Here is a 27,925-nt window from a genome sequence, read left to right as displayed (position 1 = left end):
TTTTAATAATCTTCTCTTTTCCCCCATTCATATTCTGCATGGAGACCAAAACATCCTGGTGGGCAACACTCATGTAACTTTCCTAGTCCTTCCCCGGTCCATGCGGGCAGTAGCGTTTGTCTGAGAAATCCTTCTCCTTTCAAGAGTGGAGGACGGAAGGCTTGCTAACGCTGGGGGGACTCCCCCAAGACTAGCAGGACCCTGTGACTGCCAGTTCCATGGGTGGCAGGATCCATATTGTCTCTGGCTGGGCCTCGGTTGTTGCTGGAGAGGCCCGGCGTGGTGTGGAGGTGCAGGGACTGTGTGCCTTAAATGGAAGCAGAGGGACAGAGATATGTTGTAGTGTGGACCTGCAACTCCAGCGTGGACACTCCTGTCACATGGAAGAGGGCAGGAAGGCAGAGGGCAGACCATACGGCTCTGCCCATTGGGAAAGTTCTTTCCAGACTCCGGGAGCCCTAGTGGATGAAAGCTCCAGGCAAGGAAGAATGCCCAAGAGCATGGCTTTTGACCATGCCCTTCGGCCACTGGGTCCTCCTCGCTGTACATCAAACGTGAGAGACATGCTCCTGCCTTGGGGCCTTTCTGCTGCTGCTGCTGCTGCTTCCATCAGAGACACTTTCCCTTAGATTCTACTTGCTAATTCCTTTACCAACCTGGAGGTTTTGTTCAAACCATACCTTCCAAGCGAGACCCGCTGGGACCACCCCGTGATTGACCACAGCCTGTCCTGCTCGGCTCTCGCTCTCCCTGATCCGGATCTATTTCTTTCGGACAGAGAACTTCCTACTTCCTGACATGCCATATAATTTGGTTCAAAGGGTCTGGCCTTCCCCAGATGTGTGCTCCCCGGCAGTGGGGTGGGGGGGAAATTTGCTCACACACCATTTCATGTGCCCGGAACAATAACTGGCACAAAGCAGACCCTCAGTCGGTGTCTGTTGACTGCCTGACTGAATAGGCTTAGTAGGAACTTCCATCAGTTTTAATTTGCTTTTGACAACAGACACCTGCTGGCAGGGCCTGGGGAGTTGCTCACACAGCACCCACGGTATGAGTCACATTCACAGTGCTGTGTGCGCTTTCCAGAACCGATCCTTTGGAAAACAGAAAAGTAGCATTCAGGTAGCCATACGTCAAGAGGTTCTCTCTGAGGACAATTCTTTGGGTTCGGGAGTATTATTTCTCCCCATCTTATAGATGGAGTAAATGAAGCTCAGAGGGTTTAGCCCACCTGCCCATAGTCAGTCTGAAGCACTGTTTTCAATGATTGGCATGTTTGTATTAATTGATTTCATCCTAGGTTGATCATGAAGTACCTAAGATTAGAACTCCCATGTCACAGGTGAGGAAACGGAGACACAAAGTGGTCAGGTGATTTTCCCAGGCTCCTGTGGACACGAGGTGTCAAGCTGTCCCTCCCAGCCCCGTGCTGTTCCCTTCTGCCACACGGCCTCTAACTCTTCTGCCAGAATCTTCCGTGAGACTTCCTTCAAAAAGTATCTTTCTCCTGAGAATTCTAGAGAAACGTGTCCAACATTTTTCTTTTTCGCCTCCGCTTTTCTTTGTATTTCACTTTGACGTTGACACAAAATTCTCATTTTGATGTGCAGTTTGATCATTCAGAGGATTCGTATTCTCGTGTCTGTCCTCTCTTGTTGCCATTTCCGTCTGGGGAGATCTGCCGGTCTGTGGGCAACACGTTGAGTATAGCTGTAACCACAGCACGGTGAGCAAGGAATTGGAAAGGTCAACAGCCACGAGCACTCCTCTTCACCAAGTACAGGGCTGGCCCAGCAGCTCTGCTGCTGCTGGGGGAATGAGTAACAGCAAAGCAGATCAAAAGGAAGAGACTGTTTCCTTCTTCCGCTAAGATGTTCGCCTACCTCTCACCGCTGGGGCTGGTCAATGCCCAGCGTCACCCCATTTCCTAGCAGGGCTAACCTAGAACATGCTGTTTATTAAGTGTGATCAGTTGGACCAGCCTCTCTGAGGAGTGGTTTTGGTTATTCGGTGCTCAGAATGACTAAGAGAGGTAAGACAAAAGACAAAGGATGAGGTCATTTTGGGTCCGACAACCAGATGGGGCCCCCCAGACCAGTGCTTCTCAAACCACTTGCATAAAGGGCAAGTTTGTTTCTCCCCAGTCTTTAGAAGACCAAACTTTGTGAAACATGTTCCAAATGAATTACAAAACAAAAGAAAACAAAAAGAAGCAGAAGAGATGGAAAGAAATACAAAGTAAAAATGCCTAATTCATATTTTCCTAGATGATACTAAATTAATACGTAATGAATATATCAGATTAGATCAGTATCATTGCATTATAAAACTGCTCTGTTAGGTTGCTATTAAAAGTTTCTAAGAGCTCGCTCTCCATTTTCGTACTTATCTCATTGCAGGTGAACACCAGGTAGACCCAGAGACCACACATTGGGCAGCAATGTTCTAGACCAGGCTGGGTAGAGCAAGGCCTTTCCTGGGTGGCAGTGGAGAAAAAGTCTGTGGCAGACAAGTTCAGCCTAAAGAACAAACACAGGGGCGCCTGGGTGGCTCAGTCAGTTCAGCATCCAACTCTTGATTTTGGCTTAGGTCATGATCCCAGGGTCGTAGGATCAAGCCCCCATTGGGCTCTGTGCTGAATGCAGAGCCTGCTTGAGATTCTCTCTCTCTCTCTCTCTCTCTCTCTCTCTCTCTCTCTTTTTCTCTGCTCCTCTTGCCCACTTGTGCTCTCTCTATCTCAAATACATAAATAAGTAAATAAATAAATAAATAAATAAATAAAGTTTTAAAAAAAGGACAAATACAAAACTCACCCTAAAATGGCTCCTGAAAGGGGTAACTCAGCCCGGTGACAGTGACAGTAGCAAGAGGGAAGCTGATCCAAGCCCTGCAAAGCGACATCCATAGGAGCAGAGGACAAAGCGAGGAAAGAGATGGGATGAGTGGTGGGAGCACTGCCACGTGCCCACAACGGCCGATCGCTATTTTAGCATCCGATTGGCTAATTTGGCACTTGGAAGCTGTATGTTTAGCATCCCATTGGAATACGGTTATTAGGAGCTCAGCAGACTGTGAGCTCCCTGAGAGCAGGGGCAGGGTCTTCTCCCCTCCACGCCTCCTGTGTGAGGTCAGGGTCCTGATTACCTGTGCTGGAATGAATACATCATCCTAGTTGAACCAACACACCCCAGTTTGAGTAGGCATCTGGGAGGGTAGGACACCATCTTGGGGAGCACTGTCAGAATTCTATCTGACTTGATGACTCCACCCCGTATGACCGTGGGGTCCCCACGTACAGGGCAGTGCCCAGTGAATTTGTCGGGGGGGGGGGGGTCTCTTTCCCACCACAGCTGCTGATCTTCTCGGCGTTCACACTGAGTGTGATCATCTACCGCTAATGCCTCAAGGTCCCGCCTTCTCTCCTTATGTCACCTGCAGCCACTACGATTGGCTGTGCAGAAACTCTCAACCTGGCAAGAAGACGTTGTTTTCCTCCAACAATTATACCTTTTATGGCTCTTTACATTAGAGTCTCTCTCTTTCCATTTTATAGTCCTCTCGGCAGGAGGATGAGGAACATTTTTCCCCAGGGATTTCACCAGTCGATTCTCGAGAGCTGTAAACAATGTGCAATCTTTACTTGCCTGAATTAGTGACAGAATCCATGATTTTTAGCCTTCTCCCATCATTGGGTGTGTTAGCGATCTCCTCTCAGCGGCCCATGGAGAGTGGGCGGCCGGCCTTCCGCCTTCTGCATTATCCCAGGAACCTGACTTCCAGCCCCTGATCTTCTAAGCCATGTATTTCAACACAGGAATTTTCATTACAAAACAGCCCCCACGTGACCTGTCGGATAGGCAAGAAGTCCAAGGTGAGCGGTCAGATTAAATTTCTCAGCATCTAAACTCTCCCGATTACAGTTGGTTAAGAAAACTGATACCCATGTGACAAGGAATCTTCTCGAAGGGACTGTCCTCAGTGCAATCACTATGCCAGTTATGTCTATTGTCTATTGTCTATTCATTTGAAAACCTTCTCTCTGAAGAGATCTGCTTAATAACATCCAAGTGCTGATTAGTTGACGAATCATCAGGAGGTCACATCTTGATCTTGGCAAGCTGCAGGATAGGAAAAAAAATGAATTCAAAGAAGTTTTAGGGCAACTGTTCTCAACCGAAAGTTATATTGTTCCCATCCTCCCCCCCAACTCCTCCAACCTCCAGGGACTTTTAGCAATATCTGAAAACATTCTTGATTTTCATGACTGGGGCTGGGGGTAGTGCTGGTGGCATCTAGAAGGAAGCGGCCATAGGCCACTGCAGGCTAAGCAGCCTGCAGTACTCAGGACAGACCCACGATGAAGAATTATCCAGGCTGTGTCGTCAATAGTGGGAATTAAAGAAGTCCTGCTCTGGAGTCATGTCATGATGAGCAAGTAATGAGCAATTCTGATTTAGGTTGGTCTGATACTTCTGTTTGGGAGACCAGTTCCCTGAGTTTTTTCCCAGAGATCAATGTGCAGTTGTAGGATTTGCTTGAAATAGCACCACCTGGGGAAGTAAACTGTTGAGGCAACAGACTTTTAGAACAAGTGTGCAATTGTCTTACTTCTGTGGGCACATATCTGTCTTTGGCAACCACTGTTGGACTGAGAACTGTCATCTCTCTGCCTCCTCGCTTGCCTGCTGGCAGATGCCTCCGCCCCGCAGTGTGATCCTGGCGAAAGGTCACAATTTTGGCATTCCGAGACCTTCCAAGAGTGGCAGCTATGTGCAGGGGCAGCATCGGAGCCAATGGGGGTCATATGAGAAGCGATTATTGCTAGTTGAAGAATAACTTGTGGCCTGGTCCTCCGGTAAACATCTTGCCCAAGCTCTTCCAACTTTAATGTGCAAATGAAGGTCCTGGTGGAAGGGTTGGGGCGGGGGGAGGTCTTGACGAAATGCAGGTACTGATTCAGTAGGTCCTGGGTTAGGCCCCAAGATTCAGCCCTTCTAGAGACCTCGGATGATGCCAAAACTGCCTGTCCAAGGCCCACATCTTGAGGAGCGAGGTTCTGGAGTAAGGCCCGTGCTCCTGCTCCTGCTCCCGTTTCATATTTACACCCATGGCTTACCTCCCCGAGGAAGTTGGGAAAACCACGTGGAGTGGTGGGGAAGTGGTGTATTTCAGAATCCGGAAAGCACGTATTTAATTCTGCCTCTTCCCCATAATGGTTGCGTGACCCTGAACAAACGAGCCAGTCTTTCTGATATCAGTTTGCTCATCTTAATGTGAGCATAATCATTATTCCACAAGATCGTTGGCAAGAATTGAGTGAAATTACGGGACCTCAACCCTTCGTCCAAAATACTTAGGGCCAGACGTATTACGAAATGACGAATATTTTTAGTTTTTTAAAAGAGTAATACGATGTATGCGGGGGGACCATGCTGCCCTCCTGGGCCAGCAACTCGTAATCAAGTATGTTAATATTTATGCGGCAAAATATACAAATACTATGCCAAACAGGAGGACTGAGGAGGAGAAATTAGCTAAAGTTCACAGCAGGTGTTGCTTCCAGATGTGTTCAGGTTGGATATGAGTTAGAAAAAAGCTTTCAGTTTTCAGAGTGTGTTGTATTTTGAAAGTATAGCTAAGGGGACGGTGGACCTGTGCTTGGCTTGTGAGCACGTTCAAGTTTCTGTTGAAAGAGCATGACACACTTCTTCCCAACACATTATAGGCCGTGACGGTAAAGCCCAGGAGACTGGACAAGGGGCCGTGCCTGACCCAGGGTCTGGGAGGACCAACGCAAGGGAAAGCCCATTCATTAGGCCCAGGCAGGATCCAAGGTCAAAGCCACTTCAGCACCTGGAGTATCTCCATATCAAATCCTGACACTATTCTTTAACCCAACCCCTCGCACCCACACATTTACCCTCACACACTCACACACAGCCCCACGTATACACATGTACACAGTCACATGTATACACACTCACGCATGTATACTCACACACTTTCACACACACACACACACAGTCACGCACTCTCACACATACATATACACACCCGTTCCCATTTGCACGCATTCCTAAAACCATCAGGACCCGGGGCAAAGTCCAGAACTTGGGGTCTGGGTTAAGAAGCCAGGCAACTTCTGAGGAAAACACACTCCGATCCCTCCCTCTAGCTCAGAACACTGACGGAGAATCTCTCCTCGGAGGGCATTTGACGACACTTCTTGAAAATATACCTGGGAGCACGGACACCCCATGGAAGCACAAGTCATTTCCTACCTCTTCATTTCCACGGGCAGTCAGACATTCACAGGTGCCCAACCTCTTGCGTTCTCTTTTTCTTTCTTTCCTTTTCGTGCGTGTGCGAACTTGCCATCGCAGCTCTTTGTGCAAGATTTGGAGATGACAACTTTGCACAGCATTGAAAACAACACAAAAAACCAGAATCACGTGTCAATCCCAGGCTACGCCATTCTCCCATTTTTCCAAGACCCGTTGCCAACCGCACGCAAAGCGGAGCGCAAGCAAGATGGGGGAGAACCTCCACGCGGCGGCTTCAGCGACACGAAGGACGCATGCCCGGGGCCCACGCTGCGGGAGACGTCAGAGGGGAGGGCCGGCCACACACCCTGGAGGCGGCCGAGAGGTCGAGATCTGATATGAAAGCCGCTGTCACCCTGGAAGGCAGTGTATCTTGCAGTGAAAAAAGGTACTCTGAGGTTATCGTAGAGATTACTGGAAGATGGCATTCGGAGAGGCAGTGTGGGGCATGGTTGTGAGCCTGGTCTCGGTAGCCAGCCTGACCTCAGGGCTCAACTCCACTGCTGCGTAGGGATGTGACCTTTCTATAGCTCTTTCAGGGACATAAGGATGCATTGCTCCGCCTGTGAAGAAGGATGATAGGACCCACCTCATAAGGCGGCCGTGAACATTGAATGAATTAAAAGACGTAAGGTCTGAGAAGAGCCCGGGGCAGGTACCTCTGTGTCCTTCCCTCTCTTTCAACTATCTAGCTCCTGTTTCCTAGACTGAATTGACTGGTGAGCCATCCCTGTTGACTGGGGTCCCCTGAAGGACAACAGCCCTTCCAAGCCCAGAGAGACATCCTCCAGGGGGACGGGCCCATCTTCTCCTCTCCTCCAGAGCTCCGAGAAGGTCCGCAGAGGACGGGATTATCTACCGAGCCCCACGCGCCGTGTTAGACTTTTGGCATCTTTCATCTCACAAGGTAGACATTAGTTGTCCCCATTTCAGGGATGAGAAAACCCGCTCAGTGACTCTAAGAGACTTGCCTAAATCCACACAACTAGCAAAAGGGTGAGGCCACGTTTGAAAGGCAGGTCCACACAGTTTTCAAGTTCCAGGTTCTTTCCACCCCTCTCAGCCTCCATAGTTCCTCACGACGTGTGAAATCCACGCCTAGAAAGTTTGAGCACACACGTGGGATCATTGTAGGTCGTTTCAGGAGAGGGGGGGGGTGGCAGGGCAAGAGAGGAGATTGAAGGCAATCCAACCAACCACAACATACAAACCGTGACCAAAAAGCTCCCGGTCTGTTATTCCCATCTTGTCGCCCGATGGAGGCCTTGTCACTGGCAAAAATGTGGGCGGCACCCCGGATCCGCCCAGCTTTCCGGATAACTCACGCCTCCGTCCCCATCCAGTCCGCAGGCCCCCATCTGAGCCGGCGGCACGGATAAAGCCAGCGAGCGGCCAACCCCAGGCCCGTGAGACAACCCCTTGGGCGCCCACACGGCTCTGGATTCCGCGAGCCCAAGAAGGAAAGCGCTCTCGCTTTCAACAGCTGAAAACTTCTGCCTGGGACCCTGGCGAGGTACCACTGAGGCCCGTGTGGCCCAGCAGAGGCTGCCCTGGCTGTCCGAGGAAGGAGAGAAGCTAGCCCCCCACTCATCTAAGGGGTAGGGAGACGGTGCGGTTCCCCCGCGGTGTCCCCGGCCACCTCTCCAGCCAGCCGGGCCACCGCACAGAAACAGCGCCACTCAGAGAAAACGCTTCCAAACAAGTAACCTATAGCCCGCGTCGGGGCCCCCGGCCCACGAGCCGAAACGCTGAGTGACAATGAACGGGAGACTTCTCAGCAGAGTTCCAAATTGGAAAGACTTATTGCAAACGCGGCCATAATTTCTCGGCAGAAAAAAGGACACACTCGGGGTCATTCTAAAATAGTCTTTGCGGAGGTATCCGCTCCGGTGACGGCGTCGCTAAACCAAAGAAGTCCATGGCGCTTCTGGCTTCCTGTCAAGCTGATCAGATGGCATTTGCCTGTAGAATGGCTGCATTTGGGCAGCAAAGGCCCAGCACGTCTGCAAATATTAAATTAGAGGCGGGACGGGTGGGGGCAGGGTGTCGGGGGAGGGCACGTGGCCCAGCTAATGGCCTTGCTGTGGCTGCTGCCGGCCCTGGAGGTGGCCGTGGGGACCTGATGAATCTGATAGCATCTCCGAGTCCGGGCTGGGCGGTGACTCACCCGCTCGAGACTCATGAGCTCAGGGTCACTCAGGGACCGGGAGCCTCCTTTCAGAAAAGAGAGGCACAGCCGTCTAACACCCCTCTTGCATTTCAGTAACTCTCTTTGAACGAGTAGACGCCGGGTCCTTCTGGCTTTGGGGACACATCATCCATGTCTTGTTTGCCTCCCGCCTCTCTGACCCCGGTCCCCTTTCTCTGCATCCCTGATAAGCCGGAGGTCACCTGGGTTTCGGCCCCAGCTCTCTCTCTCTACTTGCTCTGTGGTTAGGATCTCCCTGACTCCAGAGGCTGCGGTCTCCCTCTGTGTCTGCACTCCAGCCCCGTCCCTCTCCCAAGCTCCAGCCCCACAGAGCCGGCAGCCCGTGTGGGCTCAGCTCTGTGGGGCCCCCCACCATAGGGCCATCCCTTTGTCTCCACGCGTGCCGCCCCACCTTCCCTCAAGTCAAGTAATGGACAAAAGCAAGAACGATTCTAGACCACGCTGTCTCCTTCATGTGCCTCAACTACTGTGGCCCTGATCATGCCCCCCCGCCCCGCCCCGCCCCGCCCCGCCCCGTGCGCCTAACCTCCCTCCATTCCATACTTGCCTTCATACTTTTATCAGGTGCCAATTTGATCTCATGAGGCCCTACTTAACAGCCTTCGGGGTCTTCCGGGCGCCTGGGCAGTCATTTCCAAACAGTGTTTTCTGTCACACGAGGCCCTAGGAATCTGGTCTCTGCATTCACTCCCACAGCACCTCCCCTTTCGTGTCAGGGGTGAGCTCCAGGGGTGCCTGAGTGGCTCAGTCGGTGAAGCATCTGACTCTTGATTTCCGCGCAAGTCATGATTTCACAGTTGGGGAGATCGAGTCCCAAAGTAGGCGCTGCCCTAATAGTGTGAAGCCTGCTTGGGATTCTCAATCCCTCTCTCTCTCTCTCTCTCTCTCTGCCCCTCCCCTTCTTCCTCTCTCTCTCTCTCTCTCAAAAAATAAAATAATAAAATAAAAAAAAATGTCGAGCGCCAGTCAAGAACAATCACGTATGACCATTTCAAGTTGCTTTGCCATCTCACTGCCCTCTGCTTTTCTTAAAGCTAAAACACCACCACCCTTCAGCCTTCCTGACTTGTTCCTTTGCCAAACCTCGAATCCTTGCTCTCCTTTACTGTCCCTCCTGAGCTCGGTCTCCTGTCACGGGTTCTACCAAACTATGTTGTATGTTTACATGTCTGTGGCTCGACTGTCCTCTGGCTGCATGATCTTGACGAAACACTTCACTTCTCTTTGCCTCACTTTCCCTACCCGTAAAATGGGTATAGTGACACCTACCTCCCAGGGCTGTGCTCAGGATGAAATGAGTTGCTATGTTTAAAGCCAGAGTGACCGGGACATAGGGGGTTCTCAATACATGTGAGGTTACAGGACGGAACAAATGGGTCACGGTGTGACTCATGAGTTCCTAGCAGGCACGGCTCGTCTGTCTGGAGATTACTTTCTTTTTTCACCTCACCCAATACCACGATCGAAATATTTTTATATTTTCAAAAGAGCTCCTTCTGGTTTTGTTACTGTACATTCTTGCGTTGTAAATTTCACTTGGTTTAAACCTAAATTTTAAACTCCTGTCAGAATATAGAGCATAGTTGGGGCACCTGGGTGGCTCAGTCGGTTAAGCGTCCGACTTCGGCTCAGATCATGATCTCACGGTTTGTGGGTTCGAGCCCCGCGTCGGGTTCTGTGCTGACAGCCTGGAGCCTGGAGCCTGCTTTGGATTCTGGCTCCTTCTCTCTCTGTCCCTCCCCACTTGTGCTCTCTCTGTCTCTCAAAAATAAATAAATGTAAAAAAAAAATTTAGAATATAGAATATAGTACTAACCTTGAGAGGGATGCACGCTGATGAAGAAAAGGTGGGAAGGGGGCCCCAGCGTGATGGAAATGCTCTCTGCCTTCTTGACTGGGTGGTGGCTACACAGGTTATATGTAAAAGAGACCCACTCAGCTTATCCGCCGCAGATATTTGGGCACTTTACTATGCAAGCCATTCCCCAAACAAAAACAGAAGAATATGTATGATCGGAATATACCACATTCCGTGATGGTCACTCTGTGACAATGCTGACCTGTTAGTTTTTCTCTGGCAAGCTGATCCTGGATCATTTTGAATGCTGAATTTTGCACCCCCTGCCATCCAGGAAGGGAGGAGGGAAAAGGAAACGAGAGAGCTAGGTCTTTTCCAGTACTCTTTCTACGCACACCATCGCTGAAAAGTGAGAGGAGAGTAGAAACCTTCAATGAGCCGAGAAAGGGCTAGTCCCGTTGTGTCTGACATACCGCAATATGTAGAATGCTGCCGAGCTCTGGTCCCCGGGAAAGGAAGGGGAATTAGGTCATGAAAGAAGGTTAGTAGGAACACGTAAAGAAAGCCGGTTCTTCTATAGAAGGCATTTCCACGGAGATGAAATTCCACTGAAGTTTGGGTCAGTCTTCTTCTTGTTCTGAATCATCCTTACCCCGGCCATTACTAGGCAGTCAGCGGCTGGCACAATTTCCCTCTGCTCCTTCAGTCCCTTGAACTGGAAACCAAGTATAGAAACACTAGTGAGCCCAGATCTGAAAGCATCAGAACCCCAAACTTCTTTTGACCCCCCTCTTCTCTCTGAAAACGTTGATGATGTCAGCCTGAGCACAGCAGTGGGGACTGCCCACATCATGTAAAGAGCAAACCAACGTTGCTGTCTCTGGGGACCTTGGTCCCCTTTCCTGCATTTGGAAAATAGCACTGAATGCAAAATGATGTTTATAATGTTATGCACACAGCATATTTCTTTTTTTAATGTGTGTTTATTTTTGAGAGAGAGAAAAGAGAGAAGGAGAGAGAGAATGGGGGAAAGGCAGAGAGAGAGGGAGACAGAGAATCCGAAGCAGGCTCCAGGCTCTGAGCCATCAGTACAGAGCCCAATGCGGGGCTGGAACTCACGAGCCATGAAATCGTGGCCTGAGCCGAAGTTGGACGCTTAACCTACAGAGCCACTCAGGAGCCCCACAACATAATTTCTTACTGTATCAAGGCCAGAACTGCCATTCTACCTAAAAAAGGGAAGGGATTAGGCATATTTTCTAACATGGGCAAATACACGTGTATGGTGATGTGCCGTCATAGATGTCTGCCAGAGCAATATTCTGAATCATTCTTCGTGTATTATCTATTGTTTCTCTGAGTGTTGAACCTCCTCCATGGCTGCTCGAAATGCCCACCTTCCAAAGGGGAGATCGGGACCTTTTGCGAAGACGTGACCGTGTTCGTCCCACAGTAGTGAAGACAGCTCTATACTAAGACCTGGGCACATGTTTACACCAACTGTCTCGATAGAAATGATGAATAGAGCGATGGTTGCTGCAGATTAAAACGGAAACAGAAGTGGGAGTTGGGAGCGGCCATCAGAGGCCCATGTGAGGGATCTGGGTGGTGACGGAAGTCTTCTTTTTTGGAACACTTCCATGGAGTGTCAAGATCCTGGTTGTAATAACGGACTCTAGTCCACTAAGAAGGTACCACTGGAAGGGGGCCGGAGTGGGGACAGAATAAACCACAGGATCTCTCTGCATTATTTCTCACCATTGCATGTGAATCTACAGTTTTCTCAAAATTCAAGAAAATTCGATTAAGCAGCCGAAACAAAAGAGGGGAAGGATTGCCTCTGACACGCAAGTGAGGCTCACGGGGGTTGTGTGGCGAGTGAAGAAGGGTCCACACATCAAGCTCCACCTCTTAGGGTTTGCTGCGAAGGAAGGGATGGACCACATCAGGTTAAAATGGTCTACACTCTCTTCTCTGTACTTTTAAGTATGGAGGCGCGATGAACGTGTCAGCACAAGGGTCCCCTTACCCCCTGTCTCCTTGGAGAGTTCTAGAAGGTTTCAGCCTCCTGAGCAGAGCCAGCTGCATCAGCTTTGAGGCCGGGCGTGTCCAGGGAGCGGGGAATCCCGAGTCCGCTCTTCCTGAGCCACCTTACTGAGGGACATCAGTGCAGATTAGGGCAGAGAATGCCAGCACGGCGAGCAGCTACCAGGAGGGAAGACATGATACCCGGGAACCCAAACCCCACCTCAAGAACCCCAGAGCTCCCTTCTGCCAAACACACAGACGCTCCTTGATAAGGAGGAGCTGGGAAGAGGCAGAAAAACTTCCTGGGTGGTGGGCACACTGACATGCCCCGATTTCTTTCTTTTTTTTTTTTTTTAATGTTTATTTATTTTTTGAGAGAGAGAGTGCAACAGGGGAGGGCAGAGAGAGGGAGACACAGAATCCGAAGCTGGCTCCAGCCTCTGAGCTGTCGGCACAGAGCCCGACGCAGGGCTCGAACCCACACACCGTGAGATCATGACCTGAGCCGAAGTCGGACGCTTAACCCACTGAGCCACCCAGGCGCCCCTGCCCTGATTTCAGCAGAAGGCACAGAACCGCTGCACTCCCCCCGGACCTCACCCTAGTGTAGTCTTTATGGTAAACCTGTCATCATAAGTTTAGTGCTCTCCTGAGGTCTGCGAGTTGTTCTGTCGAATTATCGAACATGGGAGGTTCACGGGAACTCCCAAAGGTACAGCCAGTGGGTCAGAAATGCAGGTGGCCAGGGGGACCCCCAGGGCACAGCTGACTTTTGAAGCTCTCAGCACAGAGCCCACTTTGGATCCTCTGTTCCCCCCCCACCTCTCTCCGCTCGTGCTCTCAAAAATAAAATAGGCATTAAAAAAACCTGAATTGCTACATACCCAGTTGGCGACACAGAATAAACCCCCCTTCCTAAGTTCTAGCTCCATCCGTGGACTTCTCAGCAGGCCAGGGCTCCTTCCTCCAGGTCCCGCTGTACCCTGACTTCCAACCAGTTTCTCTAATACAGTTGACAATTCATTTGTTCACCCGAACGTCCCTCCCCCAAGGCCAAAGCTATTCTTGGGGAAAGAGGAGGGGACAGATTCAGGCGGCCTGCAAGATGAAACCTTCACAATGGAAAGAGGAGCCTTCTTTACATAGGTGTATTTTACAAAACCACCTGACCGCCGACCGTGAACACATCGCCGGGGCTCCTTTCCCGGGCCTCGGGAGAGGCCAAGAGTGCAGCAGGGGCCCTGAAGCTGAGGCCTCATTAGCTTCCCAGCAAATCCTCTCTGGCATCTCATTCCTCCCTGGCGTCTGGTTCACAGCAGACATTCAGACCCGCTAGTGAATGAGAGAGAAATTAAGTGGTGCAGCACAAACACATAAGGCATTTCTTAACCTTGCATTTAAAAGATGGTTTGATTCCTCCTATTTAGATGACAAGGGCCCTTTTCTCCCCTTCGGGGGCTGACCTCACTTGCTATTTTTGCCTGAGTCCCTGCAGTGGGATTTGGAGGGATTTCGAGGCTGTGATTACCGGGTCTAGTGAATTACAGAAGCTGGTGAATTTGGTCATCTGCTATTTGCAACCAGATTAGAAAAGTCCCCGGAGGAACTTGTGTTTTCGTTTCAATGCGAAATCACAAAAGGGCCAAGGAAACAGAGCTCAGATGCAAATTTAGGGCACATTCGAAGGAGGAGGGATCTAAGGCCTTAGTCTCAGAGCCAAAAGCGGTCTCTCCCCGGAGAATCGAAGTCATCAGGCCGCCCTGGTATTTTCTAGGGTTTATAACACGGTAGTTGTGGGCTTGTTCACAGCCATCCAGCATCGAGGAGCGTGTGAGGTAGCACCTCACGCTTGTCGTGCCACAGTGCATTCTAGAACGTTGAGCCCCTCTTAAATTTACGCCCCGTTTCCCTCACCACTGCCGTAGCCTGGGGGGGCCCTCTAAGCAGATGAAAGATGGGCAAAAGAGCATTAGATGAGGGGCCACAGCGACCTGACCCTGATTCCCACAGCCCCTTTCTCATCTGTGTGCCTTATCGTCTGTGATTATGGGAGCAGTCATGTCACCCACCCTTCTCTGGGCCTCAGTTTATCCATTAGGCCCTCGCACTCAAGATAGCGTCCGCCATCTTGGCATGTCCCCACACCCTTGGCGTCATTTCAAGCTTGTTTTGCAGAAAACAGGCGTCCCAGATTTTCATCCCCTGTAGGTGAAGAGTGACACCTGCAAAATTATTTAGAACCCCTGACCTGGCTTCCATCTCTGGCTCTGGGCTAAGAGGCCGCCATCAAGGAGCCAAACAGAGGAGGGAGTGTCTCAGACCCGGGAAACTGGCGGCACTCGTGAGCACCTGAGACCAACCGGAATGTTCCACGGCAGGCCATTCCCATGCAGTTAGCAATTGGAAATCATACAAAGAGAAACTCAAGAAGGCCAGGCAATAAAATAGAGATCATTTGTAAGACAGAGAAACATCTCCTGGGGAAGCATAAGGTCCCTTTTGCCCCCAGGGTTCTAGGAACCCACTGCTGCATAACTAAGATGTTCTTGACTAAATTGTCAACCCCGGAAAGAAACGAGCTCCATGGACGTCCTTGCCCACGTCCCCCTTGCCTGCCCCTGAATTCTCCTCCCTGTGCAGAGTGCATGAAAAGGTCCTCTGTGCCAAGGTCACTGAGAGTTCAGACCGGCCTCCAATTCACAGCACTAAGGGCTGGGTGTGTTTCAGTGAGGTTCCCGAGACTGTGACGTCAGCTGAGATCCCTATCATCTGATTAAAAGGAATCACATCCCATTTTAATACACATCCCCCTTGAGTACTTGGGGGGAGGGAAAATTCTAGTTATTGTTATTTTTTTAGACGATGGCCTCATTCTAAGTATTCAGGAGACAGCGAGAGAAGCCAGTGCTCCCCCCCAGCACGACCACTGACTAGGTACATCGCTGGCCGCTTGTGCTGTGTTACTTCCCGGGACGCCGACACCCAGCCTGGGAGGCAGAATCATCACCTTCACTTTAGAAATAAGGAGGCTGCAGTTCCAAGAGCTCAGACTTCCCGAAACCTACACGAGGGATAAGCCTCTGTCTCGTTCTAATCTGGGATCTGCTCCACTCTGCGTCCCACCCTCGCTGTCCCTTGTACTGGGCGCCAGCAGGCCAGGGGACTGAAGCCCAGGCCTGCAATGCAACCAGCTTCCTTCCCTCTGGGCCTCCTGCAGTCTCCTTCCCTTCGGACTTGACTCATTTTCCCTGAATTTTTCTTGGGGAGCGTTGGCCGCCATGAATGTATCAGGATACCGCTGGCTGTGTTTTTCCACTCACCTTGCGTTTTCTGGAATTCGCTCCCCAAAGGAAAGCGACAACCGTTTTCACACATTCTGCATTAAATCCCTCCTCAGGGTTCAGGTTTCGCTGTGCCATGCTCCTGTTCACACGGTTCCTTCTGTCTACCCAACCAACTCCTCTCCTCCTCCAATTAGACTCATTCTTCAAGGCTCCTCCCTCCGTGAAGTCTCACCCGCTTGCCGAGCAGATGTCACCTCTGCTCCTCGGACCTTCGACGTCTGTCCCTGGCACAGCGCTTACCACGCTGCCTGTGTCCTGGTGGGTCCCTGTGAGCTGGGAGCTCCTTCCGGTCCCCTGCCCTCGCCTGCATCCCTCACAGAGCCTGGAAGATCCTGCTTGAGACAACATAACAAGCGAGGGCCGCGCGTCCCGAACGACCCACCTTGCCTCAGCTGTCGCACTTTGTGCAAGTCGCCGCGCCTCGCTGGGTCTCTCCCTCAGCATCCCCGAGCGCCTGCCCTCGGAGCATGGAAGGAGCTACTTTGCCATTCGTATGTACGAATGTGTGTGCAATGACCACTCCTCGCAGCCGTAGAGACTGGAATACAGCAGGCCACTGAGTCAGAGTCTTCCACGATGCACAATGAGGCCTTGTCTCTGCAGACCCGAGGGCCCTGCTGGCGTCTTGCCGGTTGGTCTCTGCTGCCCCCTGGGCCGCCAGCTGAGGCAGCAAGAGGAGGGGTCCGGCAGGCTGGCTCGGGGAGGACCCGCAGCTGACAGTCTCGCCAGGCTTTGGGTCTGTGAGAAAGTGACTTTCTCCCGAACAGGGCTCGCCAGAGGCCTGGGGACACGCTCACCGAACTCGTGGGTAATCGAGACAAAAGACAAGAAAACAGTTCCCTGGTACCAATCCGCCACTCTCCACGGAGGAACGGAACCTCCAGCCTGGGGTTCTTCCCGCAGATGGTCCTCCTGGTCCTCTCCACATGGGAACATCTCAGTGGGAAATACACTAAGCAGAAGGAGCACTCTGGGGGGAGTCCACAGTTGCGGCAAAGGACGTTGGGAGGATCCCGTGGCTCAGCATCAGAGATAGCACTACCAAGAAAGAAACAGGGCTTCGGTCGATTCCACAGGTAACCTGGGCTAGTGGACATCCAGAGCCTGCGGCCAATCACAACAACGCCGTCCTCCGAGTGTTGTCGCTTTCAGATGTATTTTACTTTCCGGGGCAAGAGAGAACCCTGGGTTTCATGCGTTCTCTTCCAAGAGTTGATTTAGACTCAAGTTAGTTAACATATCACGCGGTATGGGTTCCAGGAGCGGCATTTAGTGATTCATCACTTACCTATGTCACCCAGCGTTCATCACAACCAGTTCCCTCAGTGCCCATCATCCATTTAGCCCATCCTCCCACCCGCCCCTCCTCCAGCAACCCTCAGCTCTCTAGAGTTCAAAGTCTCTTAGGGTTTGCCTCCCTCTCTGTTTTCATCTTGTTTCATTTCTCCTTCCCTTTCCCTATGTTCATCTCTTTTGTTGCCTCGGTTCCACAGAGAGTGAAGTTATACGGTATTTGTCTTCCTCTGACTAACTTATTTCATTTAGCATAATACATTCTAGGTCCATCCACGTCATTCCAAATGGCAAGATTTCATTCTTTTTGATTGCCGAGTAGGAGTCCCTTGTATGTATAGCTATATACACCACATCTTCTTTATCCATTCATCAGCCGATGGGCATTTGGGCTCTATGTTTCATTTTAAACAACTAGTAACTCACAAATGACTCACACGCACATAGTGTTGTCCTGGGCACAGAGCTCTTTCCTTGACATCATCGCATTGAACTGCTGTAGGAGAACCCGCGGGAGAAGGAGAATGTGGGTTTTCTGCTGAACAGATGAGGAAATTAAAGCGCTGGAAAGACGTGGCCCCGCGGAGTCACTCAGTCCGAAGCCACTCATTCAGGAAGACAAAACCAGAATTCGAACCCAGTTCCTCTGACCGCAGATAACGTGTTCTTTCCATCAGTTACGTCTGTCAAATTGCTGCTTTGTTTTCAGGAGCTTTCCCCAGCTCTGCAAACCACCCCAGAAGCAGTCTCCTGCCTCTTTCCATGCGGAAGCTCCAGGAGGTGAAAGGTCCACGAGGCCGGGGACCTTTCCCCCCACTGCTCTCGGTCCAGGCCACAGAACTCCGCCCCAACGTAGCAGTCGGTCAGTAAATATTTTACGAATGAAAGAGCGAAAGGCAGACTCAATTACCTGTCCCGAATTACACAGCTGATGGACACAAAAGCTAGGAATTGAACCCTGGTTTCCCGATCCACATTCCGTTCTATAAACTGTTTTATAAACTGCAAGGCCATTTATCCCCAATATGAGCAGCAGCACTTATTGTTAAAGATTGCCTCAAGGGAAGGGAGTCAGGAAACTAAAACAAAGTGTTTTCCTTTTCTTTTTCTTTTTTAAATTTTAGTCCCAGTACAGTTAACATACAGGGTTATATTTGTTTCCGAGGTACAAGATAGTCATTCAATAATTCTACACATTACTCAGTGCTCATCATGAGCATTTGTCCCCTTCACCACTGCACCCATCCCCCCACCCATCTCCCTTCTGGTGACCACCAGTTTGTTCTCTATAATTGGGAGTCTGGGATTTTTTTTTTGGGGGGGGGGCGGGGGTTGTCTCTTTTTCTCTTTGCTCATTTGTTTTGTTTCTTAAATTCCACCTATGAGTGGAATCATATGGTATTTGTCTTTCTCTGACTTTTTTTGCTTAGCATTATGCCTTCCAGATCCACCCGTGTGGTTGCAAATGGCAAGATTTCATTCTTTTTTATGGCTGACTTCTATACTGTTATCCATATATCTTCTTTATCGATTCATCTGTCTGTGGACACTTGGACTGCTTTCATCATTTGGCTATTGCAAAAAAATGCTGCGATAAACATAGGGGTGCATATACCTTTCGGAATTAGTGTTTTCGTTCCCTTTGGACAAAGACCCAGTAGTAGAACTACTGGGTCAAATAGTAACTCTACTTCTAATTTTTTGAGGAACATCCGTGCTGTTTTCCACAGTGGCCACTCCAGTTTGTTTTTCCCACCAACAGTGCACAAGAGTTCCTTTCTCTCCACACCTTCGCCAGCACTGGTTGTTTCTTGTGTTTTTGATTTGAGCCGTGCTGGCCGGTGTGAGGCGATATCTCATGGTGGTTTTGATTTTCATTTCCCTGGTGTTTAGTGACTTTGAGCCTCTTTTCGTGTGTCTGTTGGCCATCTGTATTTCTTCTTTGGAGAAATGTCTGTTCATAGAACAAAGTGTTTTCCTTTTTTATTTTTTATTTGTTTAACGTTTATTTATTATTGAGAGACAGAGAGAGACAGAGCGTGAGCAGGAGAGGGGCAGAGAGAGGGGGATTCTGTGTCCCCGCTCCAGGCTCTGAGCTGTCAGCACAGAGCCCGACGCAGGGCTCGAACCCACAGCTGTGAGATCATGACCCGAGCCAAAGTCAGACACTTAACCGACTGAGCCACCCAGGCGCCCCAGAACAAAGTGTATTCTTACATGTCATATCTACTCATTCCAAAATCATTCCAAAGGGGGTTCGCGTCCTATTTGTACAAACAAGTAAATCGAGTCTTAGGGAAATGATATAACTTGTCCAGGACCATACTTGGGGAACACACATCCGTCCATCAGGATGCCTGATTACCACAGCTACTCTGTCGGACACGGAAAGAGGAACAGTGACAAGAGTCCTGGGAATGGTACTCATCTGTGGGCGATTTCTGCTTTTTCCACCTAAGAGATAAATGTTAACAGATCGAGCAGTGAAACGAGTCGCTATCAAGCCATTATAGAAGTCTGACTAATGGGCAATTATTGAAAGGTTGACGTATAGTAAAGTTTGGGAGTGCTGTGATAACGCCAGAAAATGGGCAATCCCAAAGGTGTGCAATAGTTAGGGAAGGCTTTGTGGAGACCATGGCGTTCAAGGTCATTTATGGGAATAATAAAAGCCTCCGGGTTCCACCACGCACTCCCTGTGACAGGAACAAATAGCCCAACCTCCCTGTTCCCCGGCAAAAAACGGGGGTAAGAGTCCACCCTCCAGGGCAGCGGGAAAATGAGATAGTTCTGGAGCGTCCTCAGCTCAGTAGCCAGCACTCCATCCGCACTCGATAAACGCTCTCTATGCGAATAACAGCGGCCCCACACAATTAGCAGCCAAGGTAAGAAGCTGAGCCCCTTTCTCCTGCCTCTACTTTTAAACAAGCTTAGGGGGGTCTTCTTCTGTTGTGTGACTCCTTTCCCGACCACCCCACAAAGGGACAGCCTCCTCCTCCACGGTTCACAAACCTGTGTTACTCTCAGGTTCCCCTTCTGACACCTGCATTCGGGTTCACCTTGCGGTCCCGTCCAAGGCCTTCCTTCTTGGCAGACGGCATTTTTCATAGATCTCTCTGCCCTCAGTGCCGGTACAGGGTTTGGCACATTTTAGGCACTGGGCAGATGATGGGCAAATACACTAGGGATTCACAGGGGAGTGAGAACACGAACTCGGACTTTGTGAGGCCCTCACGATGCAAATTTTAGGTGATCTGCGTGGCGATGTGCTCCCTAAATATTCACTGAACACCTACCAACCTGCTACATAAGGGGCTCACGTTTCGGAGGCAAAACTTTGTTTTCACCCTGGAAGAAGATTCCCGGTCCAGTGGAAAGTCCGAGAGCGCCTCCGAGATCCCTTAGAGCAGGGTGGCTCTGGCAACACACGGTCCACCGATGGTCCGGGGTTGGCGGCGGAATAAAATGAGACCCTTGTCCCAAGAGAGCAGAGCATCCCAGGCCACCGGGGCAGCGAGAAGGCCCAGAGACTTTGTGGCAAGAACTGGCGGATGGCAGAGCAGCGGGCTCAGTGGAGGAAACATTGGAACTGAGAGGGAGGAGTGAAGGCCACCAAAGGAAGAGCCTGAAATGGAAAGAGAACTAGACAATGAAAGGTACACGGTGTGAAGGAGCACAGGCCAGCGAGGGAAGGCAAGGGCTGCCAGGGCTCTGATGGGAGCAGTGGGGACCAGAGGAGGAAGGCCCCAAGACTGGCTGTGTCATTTCCCCCATGTCCTCTTGCCAAGCTTGGACTCTGTCCCCGTGAGCATCTGGTACTCATCCCAAGCGGCCTATGGCCCAGCTTTCCACCAGTGTTGTCTTTCTTCCCTTCCCTCAAGAATGGATTCCTTGGGGCGCCCGGGTGGCTCAGTCGGTTAAGCGTCTATGACTATGGCTCAGATCACGATCTGGCCGTTCATGGGTTCGAGCCCCACATCGGGCTCTGTGCTGCCAGCTCAGAGCCTGGAACCTGCTTCGGATTCTGTGTCTCCCTCTCTCTCTGCCCCTCCCCTGCTCGTGCTCTGTCTCTCCCTGTGTCTCACAAATACAGAAACATTTAAAAAAAAAAAATTTTTTTTTAAAGAAGAGAATGGAATTTCCATGAGAATTTATTCACTGATAGACCCCAAGTGCCCATGACCAAACCCGGCATCTTGTACACGTTCAATAAAATTTGCTGAATGAAGGCATGCGGATGGCTTAGCAGTGTGCCCCGAGCATAAATGTCAGCTACCACTGGCTAGTCTATCGGGTATAATCTATCATTTATGCTTTTAAAATGCATGCTGGGTCTGCTTCCGAAAGACATGACTACAGTCAGTACCCCCTCCACAGTTCTGGTGTGCATGGCTTCAAGAGAGGTCTGAAAATATCACATGGAAAATTCTCAAAATAATCCGTAAGTTTTAAGTTGTGCGCCGCTCTGAGTAGCGTGATGAGATCTCACCGTGTCCAGCTCCATCCTGCACGTGCATGAATCACCCCCATGCCCAGAGCCCCCACACTGCCCATGTCACCCACCGCGAGTCACTTAGGCTCTTGATTGTCGGACAGGCTGCGAAGTAACCTGTATTTTACCTACTAATGGCCCCAAACGCAACAGTAGCAGCGCTGGCAAAGCGGAGATCCCAAGGAGAAGCCAGAAAGTGCTTCCTTTAAGTGAAAAAGTGTAAGTTCTTGACTTGCTTAGTGGAGAAAAAATATTGTACGCTGGGGTTGCTGAGATCTACGCGACTTTTATTACAGTATATTGTTGTAATTATGCTATTTTATTATGTCATTGTTGGTGATCTCTCACTGTACTGATTTTATAAATTAAATTTAGCATAGGTATGGATGTATAGGGAAAAACCCGGGATGCGTGGAAAGGCTACGGCACTGGCGGATTTCAGGCGCCCCCGGGGGCGGGGCGGGGGGGGGGTCCCGGATCACATTCCCGCCGACGGGAGGGGACTTCTGTCTTACGATTTTATTCCACCAGTAATTTTCACGAATTCGCTCCCCTTCTTCCCTGCCCCCCCCCACCGCCCCCCTGGCCCTCTTCTGGGGCAAGAGCAAAGCCTCCTACAAGTTCATCCTGACAGGAGAGCCCAGCGCGAGGGCATGTGGGGATAAGGGATACATGGGGCGTCAACAGAAATATTTATCCCGAGTTTCCTGCATGTCAGGCTATGACAGCTTGCCTTCTGTCTCAAAACTATGTTCATGTCAATAAATCTGCTAAACTCCTCCACCAACCTGCTCGCTCTTCCCACGGCAGAGAAGCTGTGAAGAATGGTTATTCTGCCTTAAAAAAAAAAAAAAAACAAAAAGAGTGCTACTCCCCAGGGCAATTTTGCAAGGCACCTTCGTAGAAAACTGTGTCTCTGACAACTTTGTACAATCCTACCTGCGCTCAGGAAGGTAGATGCTGAGCCAAAGTGCCATAATTGAAAAAGAGGAGAAGCCATGTGATCTGTCCTCTTTGCACAGTGGGTGATTCCACGTGGGGGGGGGGGGGGGGCATGTAGCCGGGATCACGTGGGAGGCAGGAGACAGGATGTGCCTGTGTGCCTTGTATGTGTGTGCGGTGTGTGTGGCTCCTTACGGTGCCCTGCTGGATCGGGTTATGCCCCGGAATTCGGGCTCAGGCTGGAGGTGTTGCCACGCCCCCTGCTGCCACCAACCCCCCCACCCCCCGCTGCTACCCGTGAGGCTTTCAGGGTTTTGCAGATGCACGTGGTCTGACGGCAGAAACCACAGACTTTGGAAACACACAGACGTGAGGTCAGATCCCAGCCTCGTCCATCCCCGTGAGGGCTCAGACGTGTTCTTGAACCTCTCGTAGCCCGTGTGTCACACGGAGGGACCGGGGGGTGGGGGTGGGGGGACTCTTGGGAGGCTGTTGTCATAGGGGTTCAGTGAAGACCGTACGTGAACAATGAAGTTCCGTGCCCGACCCCCAGGAGGCAGCTCACAGAACGGGCTGAGGACGCTCATGGGACACACACCAGGTGTCCCCATGCCGCCACGTGCCGAGGCAACCAGGCACGCGGGAAGTGACCCTTGTGGGTGGTGATTATGACGGGACGAGGAGGGCGCAGCTGGTGGGGAGGAGCGGAGGAAAGCCAAGTGTTCTCACGGCGGGGGGGGGGGGGGTTCCCGGGGGGGTTCCCCGCCTTCCAGAGTCAGGGCCGTGGGGGGTTCCCACCCCAACAGGACGAGACGCAAGTGGCTGGAGCCCCCGGCTCTCCCAACGACGGCGGAAGGTGCGGCCTCTCTCGTGGCCGGAGGAGCCCCGGTTCCACCTGCCGCGAGCCCGTGTCCCGACGCCCTCCGCTCAGCGGCTCTGAAAGTGAACTCGAAGCAGCCCCTTCCCTCTCTGGGCTTCAGTCTCCCAAATTATAGGCAGTCTCTGGATTACAGCGCGTGGCCGGGGATCTCCCCGGGGAGCAGGTGTCAAGCTGGAAGGGAGGATGCAAAGGAGGGCAAACAGGAGTCCAAATTCCATCAGTAGACAATCACCTTTTTTCAAAAAGCCTCAGGGAGGTTGGACACCGCTGTCCCAGACAACATCTCCCTCCTCTGGAAAGGGACAAAAGTCAGACAACGACCTGAGGAGCACCGCACCCTCCAGGGCACCATAATTTGAGCAGCTCGGCATAGGCTGCAACGGGAAGAAACTCCAGTACCACTCCCCAAGGGCCTCACTGGACTCGGGACATTGTCAGTCCAAGTGGCAAGCACGTGGGGGTTGGGGGCCTCTTGGGTTAATAAACTGGCCTGGGCTTTTCACAGGGAATTGCACAAGGCAAGGTAGCCACGATGGGCTTGGACAAGCTCCCACATAACCTGGGTGGCCCACAGGTCTTGCATATGCACAGGGGAGACAGGAGCAGGCCCGAGGAAACCAGGGGTTCCTGGGGGCGCCTGGGTGGCTCAGTCGGTTAAGCGTCGGACTTGCGCTCAGGTCATGATCGCGCAGTGCGTGGGTTTGAGTCCCACATCGGGCCCTGTGCTGACAGCTCTGAGCCCGGAGGCTGCTTCGGATTCTGGGTCTCCCCCTCTCTCTGCCCCTCCCCTGCTGGCACTCTGTCTCTCTCTCAGAAATAAACATTAAGATAAAAAAGGAACCCATACGTTCGTAACCGTCAGAGCCGGGGTGCTCTCTCTTGAGGAGATATGAGAGGTAAGGAAGCCTCACCAAAAGAAAATCCAACACAGACTCGAAAACGCACACCCCAGCCCAGATACAGCACACACATATGTGTCTGTAAGATAAATCATCTTCTGGGGGCGCCTGGGTGGCGCAGTCAGTTAAGCGTCCGACTTCATCCAGGTCACGATCTCACGGTCTGTGAGTTCGAGCCCCGCGTCGGGCTCTGGGCTGATGGCTCAGAGCCTGGAGCCTGTTTCCGATTCTGTGTCTCCCTCTCTCTCTGACCCTCCCCCATTCATGCTCTGTCTCTCTCTGTCCCAAAAATGAATAAACGTTGGAAAAAAAAAATTTTTTTTTTAAATAAAAATCAAAAAAAAAAGATAAATCATCTTCTGGGCCACAAAACAGGTCTCAATTAATTTCAATTTTTTTTTAACGTTTATTTATTTTTGAGTCAGAGAGAGACAGAGCATGAACAGGGGAGGGGCAGAGAGAGAGGGAGACACAGAATCTGAAACGGGCTCCAGGCTCTGAGCTGTCAGCACAGAGCCCGACGCGGGACTCGAACTCACGGATCGTGAGATCATGACCTGAGCCAAAGTCAGACACTTAACTGACTGAGCCACCCAGGCGCCCCTCAATTAATTTCAAATAATCAAAACCATACAAAGGCCATTCTCTGGCAATGATGGCATTAAATTCAAGATCCACAAAAGACAGATACATGGAAAAAATCTCCAATATTTAAAAATCAACACAGTTCCATAAAACCTATGGGTCAAGAAGAAACCATAGATGTAATTGAAATATATTTTCAAAGAATAAAAAGTTTAAAACAACATATAATGTAAGGGGTGCATGTAAAGGATTGCTTAGAGGGAAATTCTAGCTTTAAATACTTATGTCAGAAGAACCCCTATATCAATAAACTGAGCCTCCCTTTTAAGAAAGACAAAGAAAAACAAATTAGAAAGCAAATAGGGGGAAAACTAAAATGGATATCAGTGAGGAGTGCCTGGGTGGCTCAGTCGTTAAGCATCTGACTCTTGATTTTGGCTCGGGTCATGATCTCACAATTCCTGAATTCAAGCCCTGCTACGGGCCCCACACTAACAATGTGGAGCCTGCTTGAGATTCTCCCTCTCCCCCTCCATTTCTGCCCCTCCACTGCTCACACTCTCTCTGTCTCTCTCTTTCTCAAAATAAATAAACTTTTTATAAAAAAGTGGAAATCTGTGAAATAAAAACAGAAATCTAGTGAAAACAACACTTGTAATTTTGACCAGATCAAGGAGATTGGCAAGCTTTTAGCTAGACTGACATACGAAATAAGAGAGGAAAAGGAAAGAAGGAAGGAAGGGAGGGAGGGAGGAAGGAAACAAGGAAGGAAGGAAGGAAGGAAGGAAGGAAGGAAGGGAGGAAGTAAAGGAAAACCTGGGGAGAAAGAAAGATGAATCAGAAAGGAAGAAGTAAACTGTTTTGTTCATGTTTGACACAACCCCATATGTAAAAAATTTTAAGGAATCCGCAACAAAACTTCTAGAGCTAATAAATGAGTTTAGCAAGACTGCAGCATGCACTAGCAATGCACAATCAGAAATGAAATTAAGAAAATAATGTAATTCACAATAGCATCAAGGAGAATAAAATACTAGGGATAATTCTAACAAAAGAAGTGCATAATTTGAAAACTACAAAAGATTGCTAAGAAGAACTAAGTAAGTAGAAAGATATCCCATGTCCATGGATTCAAAGAGTAAATATTGGAGAAATGGCACTTCTCGCTAAACTGATCTACAGATTCAACACCATCTCTACCAATATTTTAGCAGACTGATCTATAGAAACTGACAAGGAACTGACCTACTTTTGTATGGAGATGCTAAGAGGAGCCAGAACAATTTTGAAAATAAAAAACAAGGTTGGAGATCACCACCAAATTTCGAAGCTTACTGTACTGCGACCATCATCCAGACCGTGCGGTGTGTGAGAAGGATCGGCGTATCGATCGGTGAAAGGAAATTGAGTGCCTAGAAAGGAATGCTTGCATTTATGACAAACTAGATTTTCAACAAAGCAGTGAGTAGTGAAAAGGATGATTTTTTTTTTCAACAAATGGCGTCAGGAAGGTTGGAGCAACATATGCAGAAAACAAAACAAAACAAAAGCCTGAGACTATTATTTCACACCGTACGCAAATTTAACTTCTAGCGGGTCGTATACTAAATATAAAAGCCAAAATGACAAAGCTTCTAGAAGAACACATGGGAGAACATCTTTGTGACACTGGGTTGGGCAAAGAGGTCTCAGACACAATACCAAATGCATAAGCTGTAACAGAAAAAAAAAAACTGATAAATCAGACTCCATTAAAATGAAAATTGTCTGCACTTCCAATGACATCGTTAAGAAAATGAAAACAACAAGTCACACGTTGGGAAAAATATTTGTGAATCATGTGTCTGATGAAGGACTTGTTTCCAGAATATATAAAAACATTTGTAACTCAATAATAAGATTCTAAACAATCCACGTGAAAACCGGGCACAGGACTTGAACACTTGAACAGACATTCCGACAAAGAAAACATACAAATGACTAATCAGCGTACGAAAAGGTATCTATCGTTAGTAATTGGGAGAGCCCCACAATCATGAAAATGGGTATAATAAGAAAGGCAGACAGCACCAAGTGTTGACGAGGATGTGGAGTAAATGGAACCCCCACACGTTGCCAAGGGGCAATATAAAATGGTACAGCCCCTTCGGAAAACTTTGGAAGTTTCTTCCAACATTAAACAGACCCAGCAACTCAATCATGAGACCAAGCAACCCTATACCCAGGAATCTGCCGAAGAGAAATGAAAACATACATCCGCACAAAGACTCGTGTGTGCACGTATATAGTATCGTGATTCATAATAGCCAACCCTGGACACAACCCAGTTGTCCATCACCCAACGAATGGGTAAAGTGTAGTGTAGCCTTTCAGCAGCATACGACTCAGCAGTAAAAAAAAAATGAATGAAACACTGATACCTGCTGCAACACGAATAAACCTCAGAATTATTACGCAAAGTGTAAAGAAGCCGGAACCAAAGACTGCTTATTATTCATTTCTATCAAATATCCAGAAGCGACTAACTTATAGACACCAAAAGTAAATTAGTTTTTGCCTGGAACTGGGAGTGAGGATTTTACTGCAAGCAGGTTCGAGGGAATTTTAAGGGGTGATGGAAATGGTCTAAAACTGGAATTTGGTGGTGGCTGCACCACCCCATAAATTTTCTGAAACTTTGAATTGTAAACTTACAGTAGGCGAATTTTACGGAATGCTAATTTAAATAAAGCTTTTAAAAAGCACAGCTGATGCTGTAAACACACACACACACACACAAAACCAAAAAGCTCTCCAATTCCACATGGCTGAACATACTTTGAGTCTTAATGCTCCAAGTGGCTGAGACCCTGGGTCCCTGTTCAGTCCAGTCTGTTCCCTGAGATCTGAGATTTTCCGGTTCTGGGAAAAGCCTGTGCCACGGTTTCCCTGAATGTTTTGGTTGCATTCGCTCGCAACACTTACCTCTTTTTGCAACCCATGATTTACAGTCAGACAATATCTCTTACATGCACCTCCTTCCTCTGCCGGGGCCAAGCTAAGCCCTTCCTCAGACTGACCAACACAACAACTCTTTTATAGTGTAATAATGCTTTCAGCTGCATTTTAAAGCAGGAAGCCCTGCTTGCA

General features: G+C 49.8%; 1 long non-coding RNA gene across 1 annotated transcript; it reads right to left on the bottom strand.

Annotated features, from left to right (window-relative positions):
- Positions 1-22: 22 nt before the first annotated feature.
- Positions 23-27,925, bottom strand: LOC147582240 (uncharacterized). Its single transcript, XR_015248877.1, has 3 exons — positions 27,761-27,925; positions 2,817-4,121; positions 23-307 (listed from the first exon to the last, which is right to left on the bottom strand). It is a non-coding gene; the product is annotated as an uncharacterized LOC147582240 (long non-coding RNA).

This window comes from Puma concolor, chromosome A3, assembly GCF_028749965.1.
Source record: "Puma concolor isolate L17-30 chromosome A3, mPumCon1.1.hap2, whole genome shotgun sequence".
In the NCBI taxonomy this organism is placed as follows: domain Eukaryota; kingdom Metazoa; phylum Chordata; class Mammalia; order Carnivora; family Felidae; genus Puma; species Puma concolor.
Note: the sequence above shows the minus strand (reverse complement) of the source record. Positions and strands in the feature narration are given on the sequence as shown.